The sequence below is a fragment of the Vespula vulgaris genome, chromosome 9 (genome assembly GCF_905475345.1).
Source record: "Vespula vulgaris chromosome 9, iyVesVulg1.1, whole genome shotgun sequence".
Lineage (NCBI taxonomy): Eukaryota > Metazoa > Arthropoda > Insecta > Hymenoptera > Vespidae > Vespula > Vespula vulgaris.
Window position 1 is genome coordinate 2,322,422 of NC_066594.1, and position 7,326 is coordinate 2,329,747.

The window sequence follows — 7,326 nt, forward strand, 5'->3', positions numbered from 1 at the left end:
ACCAAGACGAGGGATATCGTGTTTCCTTTTGCGAAGAAGACGAGATCTCTTCTAAACCTTAAGGGCACGACGTGTTCTTTCCTCGTTCTTTCCCCCCTCCCACTTTTTTCTCCTATTTTCGTTGTTTTTTTTACTATTTTTTACTTTATTTCCCGACTTTTTCTTTTCATTTTTTCCTTTATTTATCAACATACTCTTTCGATTTTCCTCTTTTTTTTTTATTTTCATTCGGATCGACTGGACGATCTATGATTACGACGATTGATTCATTAGAATCATAATTTTGTAAAATATGGAAGTGGAATTTTTAATAATGGTCATAAATATAGATTGTAAGATCGAGACAATGGAAGTTGATTAACTGTTTACGGTTTGTTATGTTGAATTTAATTTTATAGTTTCCCTTTTTTCTTTCTTTGGCTCGTATTTCCTTCCTTCGTTTCTTTATCGTAGAGAATTAACACGTTAAGTGAGTGTCATATAATTTTGCAGGATTCATTTAAGATTCTTTTTCGTGATATTCCAAATATAAAAAAGTATACTTTTCTAACAAGAGTAAAGTGATGAATGTAAAAAGTTTTTACTATTTTGTATCTATAAAAAATTATGAATACGTCGATGTATGAAAAATGGATTAGACAGTCAACGCGTTAATGATTAATAATAATTAAAGGTTTACTTAAGAAAAAGAAAAAGGAAATGTTTAAAATTATTTTACGTTATAGGGACCTCATATTATAGATCCTTTTAAAAGATTTGGATTTGTTTAAATCTCATTAATCGATGACACAGTTCTTTTTTTTTTGTAACGTAACGAGAACGTTAGAAATAGCACACTTCGAGTTTACGATTCGTTAAATCGACTCTCGCGTTAATTAATCCGATCGTTTAATTATCGTAGTCACTCGTTTCCTTACAAAGTATTTTACATTTAAAAAATTAACGAACTAGACCATTTGAAAAATGCACTTTATAATAGCGATTAATACGATTAGATATTATTTGAATTTTGAGATTGATTACTCGAAATCGGACGATTTATTATATGTCGAATCTGAAATAAATAAAAACATTATACAATCGACTTATGCCTATAGCTACATAATTTACACGAATAAGAAATAAATAAATAAATGTATAAAATATTATCAATTCTACAATTCTTCTCTATAATCCTTATATCTAAAAGAAATGATATATAATACAAGATTTACAAAAAAATGTATACTTGAATGATTAATTTGATGGCTAAAAAAAGAAAATTGAAACACATGATTTAAAAATTACACATCGCTATAGAAAATTATAAGATTAAATTAATCAATGAATTAAAATCGATTGGAAAATTAAAACGAGTATTAATGCAAAGCAAAAAATTTCAAATACCTTTTTACGTGACCTATTTATTCTTTCCTTCTTGATTAAAAATTCTGTAAAAAAAAAAAGAGAAAAAAAATAAAGCTTTCATAATATCTAATACATACACGAGTCAAGGGCTTAAATAATTCGAATGTTTTAGAAAGATCGTGCAATGATGAATCGTAGAACGATTTTCGGCGATGTACGCCGCGGTTTTATCTGATTAAAGCGGCATAGAAACATGGGGTTATACGTGTAAGCTTTCCAACCATCCATGGGGAACGGCCGAACAAATGAATAATGAAAATAAAACCCATGATGCTATCGGTAAGCACCATGGGATTACGCACGCATCAGCGCGCCAGCGATGAACTTACATATTATGAAACCCCCTTGTATTCGGCAATCGTTGGACGTACATACATGTACATATGTACAAGCGCATACATATAAATACACATACATACATATATATATATATCTACACGAAAAATAAAACAGAGCTTTTTTCAGTCCTAACATTTTGCAAAGCTAGTCGCCTGAAAGCGGATTTAAACGGCAAATCTTGTTCCCTTGCTCGTTGACACATCGACGAAGGTTTGATTGGTAAGAATTGATTTAATATAACGTGGTCTCTTAACGCGCGGATGTTATTAATAAAAAAGAAAAAAAAAAAGTAAAATAAATAGATCTCCAATAAATAGACAAAGAAACGATTATGATACAATTTTTATGATATATGAAAGAAATTAAATCGAACACGAGAAAACATTTATTATTAAGAATAGTTAGAAAACGTAATTGTGTTTATAAGAAATAGAGAAATTTTCGAGATCTGATTAAAAAAATATTAGAACCGTCCGTGGTTCGGATGCTTATCGAAATGATTCGACCATCACAATCGGATAATCTCTTCCGATTCGTCGCTCGAATCACCCTCCTTAGATACGTCTCTCCATCTGCACGAACGAGAGATTCACGTGGGTGCAGATTTTCCTACATGTATCTTGATGCAGACAGAGAAAGAGACAAAGAAAGAGAAAGAGAAAGCGACAGAAAGAGAACAAGATAAATAGATAGTGGTCGCTTTTCAAGGTATACGCGTATAATAGCTCACCAAACGTATCTAACTTCACGTCTAGTCTAGTCTAGATGGTATTTCCGATTATATCAAGGTGTGAAACTCACGAGAACGAGCCAAATAGTTCTGTTCCTGAGCACAAAGCTAAAATCTCCCCATGGACCAAGCCGCTTACGATCAATACCTTGATCCTTCGATCTCCCTTCCTATCTCTGTCTCTCTCTATCTTTGTGTATGTGTGTGTGTGTGTATTCTCTCTCTCTCTCTCTCTCTCTCTCTCTCTCTCTCTCTCTCTCTCTCTCTCTCTCTCTCTCTCTCTCTCTCTCTCTCTCTCTATGTCTATTTCTCTCTACTTCTGACAGTATATCTTATGCACCATTTTAAAAGTATCCTAACAATACCCAACTGAAGAAAATAAATACCCAACGAGTGCTTCTAACTCCAGCGACGGGAGTCCTTTTCTAAATTTTCGAATAGGCACGTACTTCTTATGAAAAGCCTAAAAACTTTATGACCACGTTCGTCGTTATCGCACGAAAAGAATATCCGATAATTTCACTTAATTCGTTTTTGCAATGAAAAAGGATTTACAAATTTCTCTTTTCCTTTATAATGCTCTTACTTGAACATATATCTTTCTTAGTAATGAAATATTTATTCAGTTGACCGAAAACAACTGTCGTTTTGTTCTAAAAGTTCTAACCATATTGCCTATTGTCTGTAAATCTTCAAATTATATTCTCTCAAAATTATATGTCTAAATTTTTAGTAAAAAGGAAATTCCAAAATGTAGATATTAAATATTGGAAATTATCGAATGATACGAACGTACGTACTTACATCTAAACGAATTACGTGTCTTAATAAAATCCGTTCGAATTTTGTTAATATATAAACAAAGAAAAAAAAAAAGAAAACATCACGAAAAGAATCCAGCACAGAACAAAGTTATTGAAGAGATAGAAGGACAGAGAGAAAAAGAGAGGAAGAGAGAGAAAGAGAAAGAGAAAGAGAAAGAGAAAGAGAAAGAGAAAGAGAAAGAGAGAGAATGAAATAAAAGGACAAAGAGAAAGAGAAAGAGAAAGAAAGAGAGAGAGAAAGAAAGAAAGAGGGAAGAAAAGGTACAATAATTATTGCTACGTCTTAAAAGTATAAAAGTCGTCACGAAAAATGTAGAATATGAAAAGTTAAGTTGTCCTCGTCGTTGCAGGTTGCACCGCTCGAGGCGAAAGAAAAATGGAAGAAGAAGATAATATCGCGACTTCTATCTTTATCTCTATTCTTACCTCTCTCTTTCTCTCTCTCTCTCATTCTCTTTCTTACCTCTTACCTTGCTCCCTCCCCCTTTCCTCGATCTTTCTCTTCTTTTCTCTTCTCTAGAAAAGCAAGAGAAAAAGCGAAAAACTAATCCCGGTACTCACCGAATCGTCACGTTTGCTTCGCGTTAAGGTTTTTCTCAACTCCGCTCATCCTCGTTTTCGGCACCTCTATTTCTTTCCAAGTGGCATTGCTTTAAAGTACCTGCACCTGAGTTTTCGACCATTTTCCTTCGTAATTACTTCCAGATGTGGCTTCCACTAACCGTTTTCACTGACTAAGATACCTTCGTTCGGCATTGTATTATATATTTATAATGTACCCTAACGTTCGTACTCGCAACGTTGCCGGTGATATACTACGAGTAAATTTTAAAAGGAAAATGTTATATAAACGTAGCTTCGACAATGTTCGTTAAAAGAAAAGTTTATAAACAAATATACGAAATAAGAACTGATATGTTTTTGTTCAATGTAATAGTATATGTTACGAATGAGAGATTGACGGTATTTATATAATCAATTCATATACAAAGCTGTGTTTATTATATAGATCGTAATAGAGGGTAATGTGGTTTGTATTGGCATCATTCGTCATTAGTAAGTTGTATTATTTCATAACAACAATAAACACGATTATTCTCAGAATATGAATTAGCCGATATTTATTTAATTTATGAAAATCCTCGAACTATTCTATTAGAATATTAAATATTTCATATTATTATTAATATTAGATAATTTAATGTATTAAATAATATTAATGTATTGAATAATATTAGGTAAATCATTAATAAAATTAAATAATATCAAGTAAAGAAATAATAAAATTTAATATATTAAAACTTTACAATAAAATTTACTCGAGACTATGTTTATACATCTGACATTTCTAATTTATTTTTATGGTTGCCATTGACATCGTTAAACAAGAAAAATGTTATATATAATGTATACAAGCACGTAGAATTTATTATCCCAAGATCCTTAAATCACATTACTAAATCCTTTATGACCTATTCAAAGAATAATTCCCTTCTCTTTTCCTTTTATTGTTGTATATATACAATCTCGGACAAGAAATATGCTTGTACACTTTGGATTGATAGATTTATTAACTATTCTTATTGAACAAAGATCTTTCTAAACATTGAAAAATTTCGAGATACCTAAATACACTAAAATACACACGTCCTATTATTACTTTTGAAAAATGAATTTTCTCAGGCATTTTCAAATTTCAAAAGAAAGAAAGAAAGAAAGAAAGAAAGAAAATCGTACGGATTATATAATAATTTTTAGTTACGAGTGACAAGGACAGAAACGATCTTACAAATGAAAGAGAGAAAAAGAACAAACAAAATAGAAAAAGAAATAAAATCTTTCACTCGACGTACAGATTTAAATGATATATATATAAATATACATACATACATACATACATACATATATATATATATATTTGTACATAAATAGATAAGTAACTAAGTACATGCTTGTAAAAATAAAAGCTTTTGTTGTAGGAATTTTGAAGTATCGAAAAAGATAAAAAGAAAAAGAAGAAAAGAAGAGAAACAACCTACCGAATTCTAAGTAGGAATAAAAAAGAAAGTGAAACGATTTTCTAAACTCGTATGAGAAGTTTTAAAAGGGCACAACGGACGACCTAACATAAGATGTAACATAACAAACAAGCTCGAGGAAAGCGTATTTGCTCGAGTCGACGATGATATCGAGTTCCCTTGGAGCACTTCCTGCGTTCCGTCTTCTCCTTCATCATCGTCGTCGTCGTCTTCGTCGTCGTCGTCGTCGTCATCTTCTTCTTCTTCTTCTTCTTCTTCAACTTCTTCTACTTCTTCTTCTTCTACTACTACTACTACTACTACTATTATTGCTACCTCCCTCTACTACCCCCTCATATTCCTCCTCCGCCTGTTCATAGTGGCGCCGTCGCGTAGTCGCCGACTTGACGGGCCACAGATTGACGAGTGCCACCCCTGAAGACAACAGGAATAGACCAGGGTGTCTTCTCACGGAGTGCATTTGCCAACGCTAACGCCTCTTTCTCTTTTCCGTATGTCTGTGTGTACGTGTGTGAAAGAGAAAGAGAGAGAGAGAGAAAAGAGAAAGAAAAAAGAAAGGAGCGGTTAAGAAAATACACGCGTGCGCTACTTTTTGGTCTCTGAACTTCATCATTGAGGGGTGAAATGAAATTTAGAAAAAAAAGAAAAAAGGAAAGAAAAGAAGGAAAAGAAAGGGAAGGGCAAAAAAGAAAGAGAAAGAAAGTGTGTTTATGTGTATTTGGATGTGACGACGGAATAATAAACTGGCATAAAGCGTAACAAGTATAGGTATATGTTCATGAAGAGAGAGAGAGAGAGAGAGAGAGAGAGAAGGAGAGAGAGAGAAGGAGAGATAGAGATAGAGTTAAATCGTGCGAGACTAACGACCGCACTAAAATATCAAACCGTGGGTAATACTTTTATTCCGCTCGTTCGTTCGAGCTTCCGTACGCTTCTCTGATTTCTTTATGATCGATTTATCAAATAGGTCGATGATCGTTTGAAACTCTCTCTGTCTCTTTTTCTCTCTCTCAATTTGCTCTCTCTTTCTCTCTCTCTCTCTCTCTCTTTCTCTCTCTTTTCCTCTCTCTCTCTCTCTCTCTTTACCTCTTTCTTTCTTTTTCTCTGTATATTTCGTTCTCATTCGTTCTCATTCGTTCCTTTATAAGTAGCATAAAATATCGAGCGTAACAGGACGTAGCCACATCATAGCCGATGTATAATTTTTGAATTCCTCAATTCCACGCTCACGGAAAATTTGACGTTACGTGACTCGCCAACGACAAAACGGTAGTCGGGTGTTCCGGTCGAACGGGTTCGAGTACAGGCAGAGAGGACGAAATTATGGACACGAGCCGTCGATGTTAAAAGCACGATGTAAATTCGGTACAACGGCAACGCGCCTAGGGGGTGGTACATAGACAGATACATACACCCACCCATCCACCCACACACACACACACATATATATAGATATAGAGAGAGAGAGAGAGAGAGAGAGAGAAAAGGGAGGAAAGGGGGTTGAAACGAGGTAGCTACCAGACCTACGTGTTCATGATTGCGATAATGCCAAACGCAATAACGTGGCTAAAATTTATTGGATGCATCGTAAGCGATGGCACGCGTGGCCAAGCAGCTTAAAAAATAATAATGAGCTTTCGAGAAGAGGGATAGAGATAGAGATAGAAAGAGAGAGAGAGAGAGAGGAGAAAAGAGGAGAGGAAGAGAAGGAGGAGAGATGGTAGGAAGAAAAGAGGGAACGTAATGCGAAAAGATAGCTGGACGGATAGCAAAGAGGAAAAGAGAAAAAATATGAAGGAAAGAACGCGGAACGTTTAATCGACGTGTGCAGGCTGCCCTCTATCGAAGGAATATCTGAAAGGGAGGCATTGAAAAAGCCTGTCACTCCAGGTCTCTTTCATTTTGAATATGAAGCAGCCGATAGGATTTTTCTCTATCGTTGTAAAATAAGAGAGAGTATATACTGAAAGTGCGGCTTCTACTCTTG